This window comes from Pleurodeles waltl, chromosome 4_2 (genome assembly GCF_031143425.1).
Source record: "Pleurodeles waltl isolate 20211129_DDA chromosome 4_2, aPleWal1.hap1.20221129, whole genome shotgun sequence".
NCBI lineage: Eukaryota > Metazoa > Chordata > Amphibia > Caudata > Salamandridae > Pleurodeles > Pleurodeles waltl.
In genome coordinates this window covers 785,762,688-785,779,279 of record NC_090443.1, presented here as the reverse complement: position 1 = coordinate 785,779,279, position 16,592 = coordinate 785,762,688, and the positions used below count along the sequence as shown (strand labels likewise).

Sequence of the window (16,592 nt, the reverse complement as noted above, 5' to 3'; positions counted from 1 at the left end):
ACTGGTTACATCAAGGGGAGAGATGATACTTCATTTGGTGTGCAGTTTACAAATGTCAATGTTTTGGGGTTTTAATTTGTAACCATTACTGTACTTTTAACTGTGGTTTATTAAGCAAATGTATGTTATGTTATGTGGTGTTATGTTATGTTACATGACTCACCCATGGTGTATACTGACAGGAGCTGTATGAGCCGATGCAGGGCTGGGACTAGGTGAAGAACCAGATCTTCGGATTCCTGAGAAATTCACTAACTGAGGAGGCAGCTCTGAAGTGTAGGGGCAGGTCATCAAAGGCTTTAGGAGTAAGGTAGGTGAAGGCACTACTGCCGGAGCTGGATCTATGTATGCAGGTGTGAAAGCAGGAGTCCTTCTGAGCAGATGTCAGGTAGATTTGTGGAAGTGTATGTGGTTGTTAAGGCTAATGTTGTGTAAGGCTATGCATGTGTGAGTGAGGAGTTTGAAGAGTGATTGTAGATTGGGAGATAGTGGAGCTCTCTGAGGTGATGGGTGCTGGGTGATGTGAGTGTTGGGTGGGAGGATGAACCTGATCACTGAGTTTTGTGTGGTCTGGAATCTCCTGGTCAGTTGAGTGTTGATTTTTGCATAAAGTGTGTTGCTGTAGTCAAGCATGCTGGTGATGAGGACTTGGGTGACAGTTCTGCAAGTGTTGGTGGGAAGCTATTTGAAGATCTTCTTGAGCATCTTGAGTTTATGGAATATGGAAACTGTGTTAACTTGGCTGGTCATGGTGAGTGGAATTTCAATTACTGTTCTTGAGGGCTTTGCATGGGTTGCTGGGAGAGGTGTGTGTCTGATTTTGGCAGGCCACCAGGAGGAGTCCCAGAGCGAGGTGATTTGCTGAAAGTTACTTCTTCTGTATTGTCTGCATTGAGGAAGAAGCAGTTGGGTTTCATCCATTCAGCAACTTTAGTCATGTATGGTGGGAAATTCCACTGAGTTCTTTGTGTCTTCTCAGAGAGGCAGTGGATGAGGTATGTGTCACCCTCATAGAAGATGATATTGGTTCTGTTGCCATTGATGATGCTGGCAAGTGAGGTAATGTTGGTGCTGAACAAGATGGGGCTGAGTGAGGATCCTTGTGTAACTCATCATATTAAATTGATGGCGTCTAAAGTGAACGGATCAAAGCTGACTAACTGGATGAAGCCTTTTAGAAATGAGCATATCCAACAAAGTGCAGGTCCTCGGACGTGTGCAGTCATTGGATAAAGACAGGGTCTGAGACTGTGAACACAACTGTGAAAAGGTTCAGCGAGATGAGGCCCTCGGTGTAACTTCCTTCCATGATCATGCTGAAGTCATCTGTAGTGGCAAGGAGGGTAATCTTTGTACTGTAGTTGAGCCTGAATGGAGACTGAGTAGAAAGAGAAGATAGTTGTTCTTCAGGAGGTGGCTAGGAGCTTGGTTATCATCTTTTCCATGGCTTTTGCCATCCAGGGTAGCAGGGAGATAGGCTTGTAATTGAACAATGTCTTCTGGTCTGTTGAGGTTTTCTGGAAGATGAGGAGTACTGTGCTGTGTTTCCATTCTTCAGGGTAGGTGGCTGTGATGATTGAGTCATTTAGGATCGGGGTGAGGACTGCACTGATAGGTTCAGCTCTTTGAAGAAGGGTCTCAGTATGCTTCAGGCTGTATGGACTGCATGGTCGTTGTGGCTTCTTAACTTGTGATGGTTGATGTAGGAAAGTACCATCTTTCTTGGCATGATATCCCCATTTTTACCTGTATGTCAGTATGTTTTTGCCTGTCTCACTGGGATCGTGCTGGTGAGGACCTCAGTGCTCAAATCGTATTGCCTAATGTGTGTTTGTGTATAGTGCTTAACTGTGTCACTAAGGCTCTGCTAATCAGAACCTCAGTGCTTATGCTCTCTCTGCTTTTAAATTTGTCACTATAGGCTAGTGACTTCATTTACCAATTTCAATTGGCATACTGGATCCCCCCTTATAAGTCCCTAGTATATGGTACTTAGGTACCCAGGGCATTGGGGTTCCAGGAGATCCTTATGGGCTGCAGCATTTCTTTTTCTACCCATAAGGAGCTCAGAAAAACACTTCCACAGGCCTTCCATTGCAGTCTGTGTGAAATAGTGCACACACTAATTCACAGCCATTTTCACTGCAGTGAAGTAACTTATAAGTCACCTATATGTCTAACCCTCACTTGCTGAAGGTTAGGTGCAAAGTTACTAAGTGTGAGGACACCCTTGCACCAGCAAAGTTGCCTTCACATAGTTCAGGGCCAATTCCTGGGACTTTGTGAGTGCGGGGACGCCATTACATGCGTGCACTACATATAGGTCAATACCTTTAGGTAGCTTCACAATGGTAACCCCGAATATGGCCATGTAAGGTGTCTAAGATCATGGAATTGTCCCCCCATTCCAAAGCTGGTATTGGGGAGCCAATTCCATGCATCCTGGGGGCTCCATCATGGACCCCCAGTACTGCCAAACCAGCTCTCGGAGGCTTGCAATGCAGCTACAGCTGCTGCCACGTCACAGACAGGGTTCTGCCCTCCTGAGGGCTGAGCAGCTCAGTCCCAGAAAGGCAGAACAAAGCATTTGCTTTGGGAGCAGGGTGTTACACCCTCTCCCTTTGGAAATGGGTGTTGCAGGCTGGGGAGGGATAGCTTCCCCCACCCTTTGGAAATGCTTTGAAGGGCACAGATGGTGCCCTCCTTGCATAAGCCTGTCTACACCGGTTCAGGGATCCCCAGTCCCTACTCTGGCGCAAAACTGGACAAAGGAAAGGGGAGTGACCACTCCCCTGTCCATCACCACCCTAGGGGTGGTGCCCAGAGCTCCTCTGAGTGGCCAGTACCAGGGGATGACGTCAGAGACCCCTCCTGATAGGGCCATACCTAATAAAGTAGCCAATCCCCCTCTCAGGGCTGTTTAGGGTCTCACTTGTGGGTTTCTCTCCAGATTCTACTTGCAAGTTTCCAGCAGGAATCCTCTGCAACTACTACTTCATACTCTGACCTCGGATCAACCATAGACTGCTCCAGGAACCACTGTAACAGCAACAAAGTATCCAGAAGGGCTACTTTTCCTCTGCAACTTCAGCTCCAGCCAGCAACTGCCTGGTGCGCATGCTCTGGAGACTCCCTGTCTTCACCCTGCAACAGAAGGACCTAAGAAATCTCCTGTGGAGTGACAGAGTCATTTCCCTGCTCAAGCAGGCACCTTCTAAGTTGATGAACGGTTCTCTTGGACTCCTCTCCTCATGACGAGCGTGCTCCTTGGAACACAGGTGGTGGACCCCTTTGACACAGACTGTCCTGAGGTCCTGCTGTCCCAATTTGGAGGAGGTAAGACCTTGCCTTCCCCAAGAACCACAGTACCCTGTGCACCATGTCTTCTTCACCTCCTGAGGCCTCTGTGCGCTCTCTGCAAAATTCCTTCATGCACAGCCTGGCCCAGGTCCCCAGCACTCTATCCTGTGACGCTCAACTTGCTGAGTTGTTCTCTGGCGGTGTGGGACCTTCCTTTGTAGTGCTGCACCAACTGCAATTTGCATCTCTTTTGTCCCCGTGTCCTGGGACTCCCGCGGGGGCTATCTGGTGTTCCTAGGGCTCTCTAAAGTGCTGAGAGCCCTCTCTTCCTCCCCACGCAGAGTTGAGGCCCCCAGGTTCCTCCTGGGTCTAGATAGCACCATTTTGATGCAAAACGTGACTTTTCCGGAACCAAGGCTTGTTGAAGAAATCCAGTGCAAAACTCACCTGCATCCAACTTCTCTTCGTGGGATATCCAGTGCATCGTGCAGGAACCGCTGACATATTCCTTGGGTGCATTTCTGCAGTCTTCGTCCAACCAAGGACTCTTCTTTTGCATCCTCTTCTGGGTTGGCGGGGGCTCCTGTCCTTCCTGGAACTTCTTTCGACTTCTGGAGTCGGTCTCCTTCCTTTGCAGGTCTTCAGGTTCAGGAATCCACCATTTGCTGGTTGTAGTCTTGCTTGGTTCTTGCAATAACTCTAATCACTACTTGGAGTGTGTCCTAAGGAAACTTGCAGTAGTTTACTCCTGCTTTTCTGGGCTCTGGGGTGGGGTAATTTACTTACCTTTACTATATTCTTCCTTTCCCAGTGGTTCTCTACACTTGTCTAGGGGGCAAATTGTGGTTCACATTCCACTTTCTTAGTGTATGGTTTGTGTTGCCCCTAGACCTATGTTTTCCCATTGCATTCTATAGCATTCCCTATTGTTTGCACTATCCTATGTCTTATTACTTACCTTATTTTGGTGTCTAGTGTATATATTGTGTGTAATACTTACCTCCAGAAGGAGTATTGCCTCTAAGATATGTTTGGCCTTGTGTCACCCAAATAAACTATCTTTATTTTTGGTAACACTGAGTATTGTCTTTACTTGTGTATAAGTACTGTGTAACTATAAATGGTATTGCAGGAGCTTTGCATGTCTCCTAGTTCAGCCTAAGCTGCTCTACTATAGCTACCTCTATCAGCCTAAGCTGCTAGAACACTACTAAAATTCACTAATAAGGGATAACTGGACCTGGTGTAAAGTGTAAGTACCCAAGGTACCCACTACAAACTAGGCCAGCCTCCTACAGTTGATTAGGTGGTCAGGGTGGTTCACTGAAATGGCAGGAGGGCTGGAAGGGTGGAAGAGTCCAGATGGAGTGTTGGTGTGGGGGGGAATGAGGTGGGTTTAGGAGGTGTGCTGGCTTTGAGTACACCAGTGGAGCACCAGTGCACGTATGCGCTGCGACCGGCCTTTAAGTAGACTGTTTTGCAGGAAACCAGTGATGTCACTGCCGGTGCAGATGGATGGTGGGAAATCCATTGATGTCACTTTCTGTGCAAATGGATAATGCAGAATGAGTCATCTAACTTGGATTCTGCTTTTAATGACAGGTTAAGTGGGAAACACACAAAGACTGGCTCATTATAAATTGTTATATATTAAACACAGCCATAAGCATTATCGTGACATCTAACGTCAGACAGAATTAGGTGAATTTGGGTAATACTTCTAACCAGAATTAGAGGTTTTATGTAAATTACTCGTTTTTTCACATACATAAAAATCATACATAAGACACTCCTCCAATACCAAATTCCAAGGAAATATCAGCTCCAAAATATTGTTCATCCCTTTTCTAAAGGCACGTAAAGAACATTGATAGTGCAGCACACGAGGCAAATAGCCAGATTTATAGTTTGCGCAAGGGACTTTCTGCTCAATTTAAGTCTCCCTTGAGAGAAAATTACATAATTTATGATACGTACAAACAATAGAAATAACAACAATAACTCATGATTTGCATGACCCAAAGATCAGGTTTTACGCAAAAGTGTACTTGCGTAAAAAAAAAAAAAAAAACACAAATATAATGCCAGGTCTTTCCATATACCTTTTAAAAGAATGACACAAGCTGAAATCCAAAGAATCCTTCGCACCCCTTTAGCCGTGCTGCCAGGCAGAAGCCTTCCATTTAACCTGGCAGGCTGTTCTACACAATCAACATAAGCAATTTGCCATGACAAACGTTTAAGAGCGAGTAAGTTACTTAGTAACAACGATTAGAAATGTGTAGTGGGATATATTCGAAATCTAGAAGACCAGAAGAAGCCGTGGTTCAGCGAGTAACAATTCAGCCATTTAGAAAAAGGAAATTACTTGGGGAATTTTGTAGTCATTCAGTGGCCCAGTTCGACTTATTTGCAAATAAAACATTTAACATGGCAATAATCGTTTGATGCGCAAACCTTTGAGGCCTCGACGAGAACATAATTGCCATATGCAAACTGCTCTGCTCTCGCAAAATGAAATACAATTATTCTGCCAACATCTAAAAGGGAAATATGTTTCTGATCAAACCCAAAGATGAATGAAACTAGGCCTAAAACGGTCTAGTTGAGATCAAATGCAATGCATAGAATTGCCAGGATTCGAATGCTGTTAATGTGCATGGATAAATTAGAATACATTATGTAAAAGGCCAAAATGGTTTCATCACTTGTGATACTAGAATATTACATCTAGATTCATTTTTGGGCAGATTTAAGAAAAATGGCGCTGCACTTTCCTTGCACCCCTTAGCGCTCCCCTACCACCAGCATGGGTGTGCTATATTTAAAATAAAGTGCACTATGGTGCAGGGTAGAGGGCAATAGCATAATTATTTTTGACGTACTGTTCAGGGTTAGCACCAACATTTTGGCGCTAGCCCTGAACAGTACATATGGGCCCATTGCAACCACTTTGTGCCCCTTTTTAACACCTGCTCTCAGCAGGTGTTCAACATATTGAAAAAAACGGTGCAAAGAAATCATTTAGATTTCTTTGCACCATTTATTTCGGCCCCCCTAACGAGGGAACACCCCCCTTCCATACATTATGCCTGGCGCAGCATAATGTGGCGCAATGAGTTACAAAGTTAAACAATGCATGCATTGCGGCACTTTGTAAATCTGGCATAGCGATTTTGGCATCATTGGGCCACATTAGCATAAAAAAATGGTGCTAATGTGACGCACGAATGCGCTAGGCCCCCTTAGATCTGGGCCTTAGTCTTTCCAAGATATTTGACTTGGAACACAAAAGAAGAGCATCAATATAGAGTAGAAGAGTATGTATGAACTAGCACTCATTAAATTGTTAATTTCAAATGTAGGAGTGTGCATATTGGCATATAGTAGCTTTGTGAAAGCGGATGATAAGTACAAACAATAGAAATCAAATGACCTATGCATTTTTACAGTTCCCTGAGACAACTACAGTTGTTTATTAACCATTTGCAACATCGCAGAAAGAGCTCTGGTGATTTTCAAGAACTCAATGTGCACTGCCCATGCCACGGGCCCCAGGACACCCCTTATCGGCAGCCTCTTCCTGGCAGTGAAAACCGCCAGAAACAGGCCGGCGGTACGGGGGTCAGAATCCCCAGGGCAGCACTGCTTGCAGCGCTGCCCTGGCGGATTCTCCCAGCCGGGGCAAAAACGGCGGATGACCGCCGGCCCCGGCAATCCGACCGCGGCTTTACCGCCGCGGTCGGAATGGGGATTGAAGCACCGCCACCCTGTTGGCGGTGCTTCCGTCATTCGTGGCCCTGGCGGTCCAAGACCGCCAGGGTCAGAATGACCCCCTATATGCTTCTATGCATTAGAAAACTTTAATTATTTAAAAAGTCATATCTCTGGTTCCCCTTATCCAATTTTAATCATGTTGGTGTCATTTTAAAGATAAAAATACAATCTAGTCATATGAATTTGTGCTTTTATTGTGTTTTGTGTTTCACTTATTTACTGTTTTGTGATTTTTAAATGCTTTAGACACTAAGTTAGGCCTTGTCGCCCTTTGCCAAGCTGCCAAGCTGCCAAGGGTTGAGCTGGGTTTAATTTATTGAGACATAACTTGACCTAAGTGGGGGTTAGTGGCCTATTGCCTGGTACATAGCTGCCCTTACCAATAATCCACTTTCTAACATATACGAAAAAAAAACAGAGAGCAGAATTTCGACAAACTCACCATGAAACTAGTATTTTACTCAGACAAGTGCTTTGCTTGGAAAGGTGTAAATGCGTTAAGTACTTTTTGAAAAATGAACATTCAAAAAAGTATGTTGGCAGTGCATTAAAAGTTAAAGATATCTTGACCATTTGTCAATAAAAAGTCCTTGAACCTGGTTTCACATACTGTTCCTGGTTCAAACGTTAAAAAATAAAAGTTCCCTACTAAATGAGGTAGGTTTTTGCACATGTTTCCTATTTCCTATTTTGTGTCCACTGTCCCAAAGCTGGAACAAAAAACCTGGAGGCTCTGAATCACGACCTCCAACAAAAAAAAAATACTTTCAGTATATGTGCAGTACACAGAGTTTGATTCCTGTGTCTTAAAACATTTTGGAAGAGAAAAACAGGGGTAAAGCTGCTATCCCGGGACCACTGGCTTATGTGGGATGGGGATCCAAAAACCCTAACATAGGTACAAAAAAATAAAAAAATAACATCTTAGTGTAGTGTTTTTGGACCCTTAATCAGGATCCTGGAACCAGTGAGCAAAACATCAATGTTTGCCCAGACTTCTGCCTGTCCCCTCTTGGGTTCACAGGTCCAGGTTCCTCTGTGTGGATGCAAATGACACGGCAAACTTCCATGATTGCTTATGGGTACATAAACCCAAATTAGGGTTTGCAAAGTCCAAAAGTCGTAGAAAATAAATCAGTAATAATAGAATATATTAAAACGTAAAAAGGGCCATGGCAACCCCTGATGCATTTGGTTAAAGAACATGTAGGGTTTGCCAACCCAGTCTAAAGCAAGACTGTGCAGACAACCCCTTCTGCATACAACTGAAAGCAGCAATGGGAAGTGAACTCTCTCTTTGAATGGAATTCTTTTAAATCAGTTGAATGTAGTCTCTCATAACAAAAAATGAAATTCAAAGAAAAAACTACAGTTAAGTTGAAGGTATGAATAGGATGTTCTATACCAAATTGAGATATGTTGAAAAAACTGTGAAATTCACTTAAAACACAGTGAACGTACATGTATGGTGATGTATTAAACTAAAAGAAATTGCTGAATTTTTACATATATGTATAAAGCTCCACAATCCATAAAATGTAAAAAATTCAAAACAGCCATGTCACATGACACTTAGGGCCAGATGTAGGTAAGTTGAAATTGCGACTTGCAATTTGCGAGTCCGTGCGACTCGCAAATTGCGAGTCGCAATTTGCTATGTAGAAAGGTGTCTCAGACACCTTCTGCAACTCGCCGTCGCAAAGACCCACCTCATTAATGTTAATGAGGTGGGTCGCAGTTTGCGACCCCATTGCGAGTATGGGCACTCACAGGGATGGTGGCCTGCTGGAGACAGCAGACCACCATGTCCGTGATTGCTTTTTAATAAAGGAAAACGAGCTGCACTTAGAAAAAAAACCGAAACCTTTTGTTTCGGTATTTTTCAGAGCAGGCAGTGGTCCATAGGACCATTACCTGCTCTGAAAAATTGTTTTTGTGATCATTCACAAAGGGGAAGGGGTCCCGTTGGGACCCCTTCCCATTTGCGAATGGGTTACCATCCACTTCAAGTGGATGGTAACTGCAAGTTCATTTGCGACCGCTTTTGCGGTCGCAAATGAACTTGCATAGTGTTGCGAGTCTCAAATAGGAAGGGAACACCCCTTCCTATTTGCGAGTCGGAAATACATTTTGCGAGTCGGATCCGACTTGCAAAATGCATTTCTGCATCGCGGAGAGGCTTTTGCGCCTCCCAAACGGTGTTTTTCGCTGTTTGCGAGTCGCAAATCCTTTCCTACATCTGGCCCATAGTTATCAACAGTTATTCCAATAAGTAACAACACCTAAATTTCAATTGGCACACTGGACCCCCCCTTATAAGTCCCTAGTATATGGTACTTAGGTACCCAAGGCATTGGGCTACCAGGAGATCCTTATGGGCTGCAGCATTTCTTTTTCTACCCATAAGGATCTCAGAAACACACTTCCACAGGCCTGCCATTGCAGTCCGTGTGAAATAGTGCACACACTAATTCACAGCCATTTTCACTGCACTGAAGTAACTTATAAGTCACCTATATGTCTAACCCTCACTTGCTGAAGGTTAGGTGCAAAGTTACTAAGTGTGAGGACACCCTTGCACCAGCAATGTTGCCCCCACATAGTTCAGGGCCAATTTCTGGGACTTTGTGAGTGCAGGGACGCCATTACATGTGTGCACTACATATAGGTCAATACCTATAGGTAGCTTCACAATGGTAACCCCGAATATGGCCATGTAAGGTGTCTAAGATCATGGAATTGTCCCCCCATTCCAAAGCTGGTATTGGGGAGCCAATTCCAGGCATTCTGGGGGCTCCACCATGGACCCCCAGTACTGACAAACTAGCTCTCTGAGGCTTGCAATGCAGCTACAGCTGCTGCCACCTCACTGACAGTGTTCTGCCCTCCTGAGGGCTGAGCAGCTCAGTCCCAGGAAGGCAGAACAAAGCATTTGCTTTGGGAGCAGGGTGTTATACCCTCTCCCTTTGGAAATGGGTGTTGCAGGCTGGGGAGGGATAGCTTCCCCCACCCTTTGGAAATGCCTTGAAGGGCACAGATGGTGCCCTCCTTGCATGAGCCTGTCTACACCGGTTCAGGGATCCCCAGTCCCTACTCAGGCGCAAAACTGGACAAAGGAAAGGGGAGTGACCACTCCCCTGTCCATCACCACCCCAGGGGTGGTGCCCAGAGCTGCTCCAGTGTGTCCCAGACTTCAGCCATCTTGTTTTCCAAGGTATGGGGACACTCTGGAGGCCTCTGAGTGGCCAGTGCCAGTGGATGACGTCAGAGACCCCTCCTGATAGGGCCATACCTAATAAGGTAGCCAATCCCACTCTCAGGGCTGTTTAGGGTCTCTCTTGTGGGTTTCTCTTCAGATTCTACTTGCAAGTTTCCAGCAGGAATCCTCTTCAACTACTACTTCATACTCTGACCTCGGATCAACCATAGACTGCTCCAGGAACCACTGTAACAGCAACAAAGTATCCAGAAGGGCTACTTTTCCTCTGCAACTTCAGCTCCAGCCAGCAACTGCAACAGTTTCCATGGTGTGCATGCTCTGGAGACTCCCTGTCTTCACCCTACGCCAGAAGGACCAAAGAAATCTCCTGTGGAGTGACAGAGTCATTTCCCAGCTCAAGCAGGCACCTTCTAAGTTGATGAACGGTTCTCTTGGACTCCTCTCCTCATGACGAGCGTGCTCCTTGGAACACAGGTGGTGGACCCCTTTGACACAGACTGTCCTGAGGTCCTGCTGTCCCAATTTGGAGGAGGTAAGACCTTGCCTTCCCCAAGAACCACAGTACCCTGTGCACCGTGTCTTCTTCACCTCCTGAGGCCTCTTTGCACTCTCTGCAAAATTCCTTCATGCACAGCCTGGCCCAGGTCCCCAGCACTCTATTCTGTGACGCTCAACTTGCTAAGTTGTTCTCTGGCGGTGTGGGACCTTCCTTTGTAGTGCTGCACCAACTGCAATTTGCACCTCTTTTGTCCCCGTGTCCTGGGACTCCTGCAGGGGCTATCTGGTGTTGCTAGGGCTCTCTAAAGTGCTGAGAGCCCTCTCTTCCTCCCCATGCAGAGTTGAGGCCCCCAGGTTCCTCCTGGGTCTAGATAGCACCATTTTGATGCAAAACATGACTTTGCCGGAACCAAGGCTTGTTGGAGAAATCCAGTGCAAAACTCACCTGCATCCAACTTCTCTTTGTGGGATATCCAGTGCATCATGCAGGAACCGCTGACATCTTCCTTGGGTGCATTTCTGCAGTCTTCATCCAACCAGGGACTCTTCTTTTGCACCCTCTTCTGGGTTGGCGGGGGCTCCTGTCCTTCCTGGAACTTCTTTCGACTTCTGGACTCGGTCTCCTTCCTTTGCAGGTCTTCAGGTTCAGGAATCCACCATTTGTTGGTTGCAGTCTGGCTTTGTTCTTGCAATAACTCTAATCACTACTTGTAGTGTGTCCCAAGGAAACTTGCAGTAGTTTACTCCTGCTTTTCTGGGCAATTTACTTACCTTTACTATATTCTTCCTTTTCCAGTGGTTCTCTACACTTGTCTAGTGGGCAATTTGTGGTTCACATTCCACTTTCTTAGTGTATGGTTTGTGTTGCCCCTAGACCTATGTTTTCCCATTGCATTCTATAGCATTCCCTATTGTTTGCACTATCCTATGTCTTATTACTTACCTTATTTTGGTGTCTAGTGTATATATTGTGTGTAATACTTACCTCCAGAAGGAGTATTGCCTCTAAGATATGTTTGGCCTTGTGTCACCCAAATAAACTATCTTTATTTTTGGTAACACTGAGTATTGTCTTTACTTGTGTATAAGTACTGTGTAACTATAAATGGTATTGCAGGAGCTTTGCATGTCTCCTAGTTCAGCCTAAGCTGCTCTACTATAGCTACCTCTAACAGCCTAAGCTGCTAGAACACTACTACATTTCACTAATAAGGGATAACTGGACCTGGCGTAAAATGTAAGTACTCAAGGAACCCACTACAAACTAGGCCAGCCTCCTACAGTTGATTAGGTGGTCAGGGTGGTTCACTGAAATGGCAGGAGGGCTGGAAGGGTGGAAGAGTCCAGATGGAGTGTTGGTGTGTGAGGTGTGGGGGGGAATGAGGTGGGTTTAGGAGGTGTGCTAGCTTTGAGTACACCAGTGGAGCACCAGTGCACGTATGTGCTGCGACCGGCCTTTAAGTAGACTGTTTTGCAGGAAACCAGTGATGTCACTGCCGGTGCAGATGGATGGTGGGAAATCCATTGATCTCACTTTCTGTGCAAATGGATAATGCAGAATGAGTCATCTAACTTGGATTCTGCTTTTAATGACAGGTTAAGTGGGAAACACACAAAGACTGGCTCATTATACATTGTTATATATTAAACACAGCCATAAGCATTATCATGACATCAGACGTCAGATAGAATTAGGGGAATTTGGTAATACTTCTAACCGAGCTAGAGGCCAAAATCTACAGGTAGGCACTTTGCAAAAAACAGCTCTGTTTTCTTTCCAAAAATGGGATGTGTCCAGGTTGCATTTTGGGGCGTCTCCTGTCGCGGGCGCTAGGCCTACCCACACAAGTGAGGTATCATTTTTATCGGGAGACTTGGGGGAACGCTGGTTTTATGTAAATTACTCGTTTTTTCACTTACATAAAAATCATACCTAAGATACTCCTCCAATACCAAATTCCAAGGAGATATCAGCTCCAAAATATTGTTCATCCCTTTTCTAAAGGCACATAAAGAACATTGATAGTGCAGCACACGAGGCAAATAGCCAGATTTATAGTTTGCGCAAGGGACTTTCTGCTCAATTTAAGTCTCCCTTGAGAGAAAATTACATAATTTATGATAAGTACAAACAATAGAAATAACAACAATAACTCCTGATTTGCATGACCCAAAGATCAGGCAAAAGTGTACTTGCGTAAAAAAAAAAAAAACAACACAAATATAATGCCAGGTCTTTCCATATACCTTTTAAAAGAATGACACAAGCTGAAATCCAAAGAATCCTTCGCACCCTTTTAGCCGTGCTGCCAGGCAGAAGCCTTCCATTTAACCTGGCAGGCTGTTCTACACAATCAACATAAGCAATTTGCCATGACAAACGTTTAAGAGCGAGTAAGTTACTTAGTAACAACGATTAGAAATGTGTAGTGGGATATATTCGAAATCTAGAAGACCAGGAGAAGCCGTGGTTCAGCGAGTAACAATTCATCCATTTAGAAAAGGTAAATTACTTGGGGAATTTTGTAGTCATTCAGTGGCCCAGTTCGACTTATTTGCAAAATAAAACATTTAACATGGCAATAATCGTTTGATGCGCAAACCTTTGACGAGAACATAATTGCCATATGCAAACTGCTCTGCTCTCGCAAAATGAAATACAATTATTCTGCCAACATCTAAAAGGGAAATATGTTTCTGATCAAACCCAAAGATGAATGAAACTGGGCCTAAAACGGTCTAGTTGAGATCAAATGCAATGCATAGAATTGCCAGGATTCGAATGCTGTTAATGTGCATGGACAAATTAGAATACATTATGTAAAAGGCCAAAATGGTTTAATCACTTGTGATACTAGAATATTACATCTAGATTCATTTTTGGGCAGATTTAAGAAAAATGGCGCTGCACTTTCCTTGCACCCCTTAGCGCTCCCCTACCACCAGCATGGGTGTGCTATATTTAAAATAAAGTGCACTATGGTGCAGGGTAGAGGGCAATAGCATAATTATTTTTGACGTACTGTTCAGGGTTAGCACCAACATTTTGGCGCTAGCCCTGAACAGTACATATGGGCCCATTGTAACCACTTTGTGCCCCTTTTTAACACCTGCTCTCAGCAGGTGTTCAACATATTGAAAAAAACGGTGCAAAGAAATCATTTAGATTTCTTTGCACCATTTATTTCGGCCGCCCTAACGAGGGAACACCCCCCTTCCATACATTATGCCTGGCGCAGCATAATGTGGCGCAATGAGTTACAAAGTTAAACAATGCATGCATTGCGGCACTTTGTAAATCTGGCATAGCGATTTTGGCATCATTGGGCCACATTAGCATAAAAAAATGGTGCTAATGTGACGCACGAATGCGCTAGGCCCTCTTAAATCTGGGCCTTAGTCTTTCCAAGATATTTGACTTGGAACACAAAAGAAGAGCATCAATATAGAGTAGAAGAGTATGTATGAACTAGCACTCATTAAATTGTTGATTTCAAATGTAGGAGTGTGCATATTGGCATATAGTAGCTTTGTGAAAGCGGATGATAAGTACAAACAATAGAAATCAAATGACCTATGCATTTTTACAGTTCCCTGAGACAACTACAGTTGTTTATTAACCATTTGCAACATCGCAGAAAGAGCTCTGGTGATTTTCAAGAACTCAATGTGAAGTAATCTGATTGCAACAGCAGTGCCAATGTTTAAAAAAATAACTTAAAAATACGTGTAAAGGATGATCTCTATATGTGTGTGTGTGTGTGTGTGTGTGTGTGTATATACATATGTTCGTTTTACCAGAGTGAAAGGTCTTGGACTCCTGAAGTTGCTTTCTTGCAGTTACTTCATTGTGCCACAGAATAAACAAACAAGACAGATGCGTTTCGGCCTTCATCATTATCAGTGTCACAGATGCTGATAAATCACTGTCATTTAAATATTCTAATTCAGTGTTCAAACAACTCTTTTCAATTGATGACATAAAAGCAAAAATAATTCAAGATACCTCTATTTTGGAGTTGCCATTTTGAAATCTCACCAAGTATTGTGATTCAACCCCAATGCTCATAATATTTGCTGTCTTTTATACATCATTTAAAACTTTTCAATCTATATGAAATTATATAATACATTCATCATTGGTATACTACAATTCATACAACACATACAATATCAATCTTATGTATACCTTTTCCTAGTGTCACAGAACCACTTCATAGTGTTAACACAAAAAACGTACATGAAGGAACAATTATACATGGTACCTCGAAATTGGAGCAGCCATTTTAAAATGTCACTAACTATTATAAGGCAATCACAATACTCCTAGTTATTGCTATGTACCAGGAACCCAATCCATCATTGTGAGCTTCTCAATATATATGAAATTATACAAATGCACATATTTCCAATCTCACATGTAAATTTTCATGATACCAAAAACTCCCTGAGCTTGGTTTCGCATCCTCTATAGGGTAGAGGCTGAATAGACAACAAAATATTTTACATCTTTCTAGGAGTTTCTGCTTGAAATTTAACATTCATTATCGTGCCCTGAATGGGTAACTCCATGTATGTGTTATTCTGGCTTTTATATAGCATTCCCAACAGCCTTTCTTGTAATTATCCAATGTCTGTCCATAGCTCCTCATCCCTATTCACACCTAAAGGAGTTTTATTACGCAGTTCATTAATAAACCGTGACTCAAGTTGCCTCAATTTTTCGAATTCTGTCACCAGCTCTTTCATCTCTGCTGCCTTGATTCAGGCAAACAAAATTAAAGGAGATTACTATTACTTTCATGCTCTGTCTGAAAGTGCCTAGCCTCTGTGTAAGTCATGTCCTGATTGGTTATTGCATGCATGTGCACTAGCAACCTTTTCTTCACTACATGTACTGTGCTCCCAGCATACTTTTTGTTGAAGGGACAGATCAGACAGTAAATCACATAGTCAGGATTACAGTTCAGAAATTTCATGATAGCTGTTTTCCTTTCTCTACCTGGGACTTCATAGTCCTTCACTTTCTCACTCTGCTTTACAGCGTGTGCGCAGAAAAAATCCAGTAATCTTGGATTTGACCATTTTGGTTTCATTGAAGTGACTATGTACTAATAGATCTTTCAAGGAAGTACTTCTTCTGTAAGTGACCTACGGGGCCGTAGGGAGCCTTGAACCAACGATGTCTGCAATATTGTAAAAAAATTTAAACAACTGAAAATTTGGTAACCAGCCTAGATGTAATTTCTTCCTGTTTCCTAGCTGCTACCCTTTCACTTGTTGTACCTTCTGTGATGCTTCCTGTACTACCCTTCTGGAATAACCCCTTGTTTCAAATCTCCTTAGCATATCCCTTTCTGTTTCCACAAATTTAGTGGGTGAGGAACAATTTTGCTTAATGCATAACAGCTCCCTATTGGGTATGCTATTGATAAGGGTGTAAGAGTGTTGGCTCCTCACATTTAGTACGTAGTTGCCTGCTGTCAGCCTTCTATATAATGTTGTGTGCAACAGCTCATCCTGAACACATACCAAAAGGTCTGAGAATGGTGCTGAAGTCTTACTGATCTGGCTAGTAAATTTTAAATTTAAAGAATCGGTTTTCAACTTTTCAATGTATGGTTCAGCTGATTCCTGGGAACCCCTTCATACGACGAACAAATCATCACTATAACGAGCCCATGGGATCACCTTGTCTACCCAGCAATCATTCTCCTCCGCCTAGGCCACTTGCTTTTCCCACCGGCCTACAAAAAGATTTGCATAGCTGGGAGTGAAGCATATGCCCATAGCAGTT

General features: G+C 43.7%; 1 protein-coding gene across 1 annotated transcript in view; it reads right to left on the bottom strand.

Annotated features, from left to right (window-relative positions):
* The window catches only part of NEGR1 (neuronal growth regulator 1), a 2,074,771-nt gene that overhangs the window by 1,768,190 nt on the left and 289,989 nt on the right, over window positions 1-16,592 (bottom strand). The gene's annotated exons all lie outside the window — the stretch shown is intronic.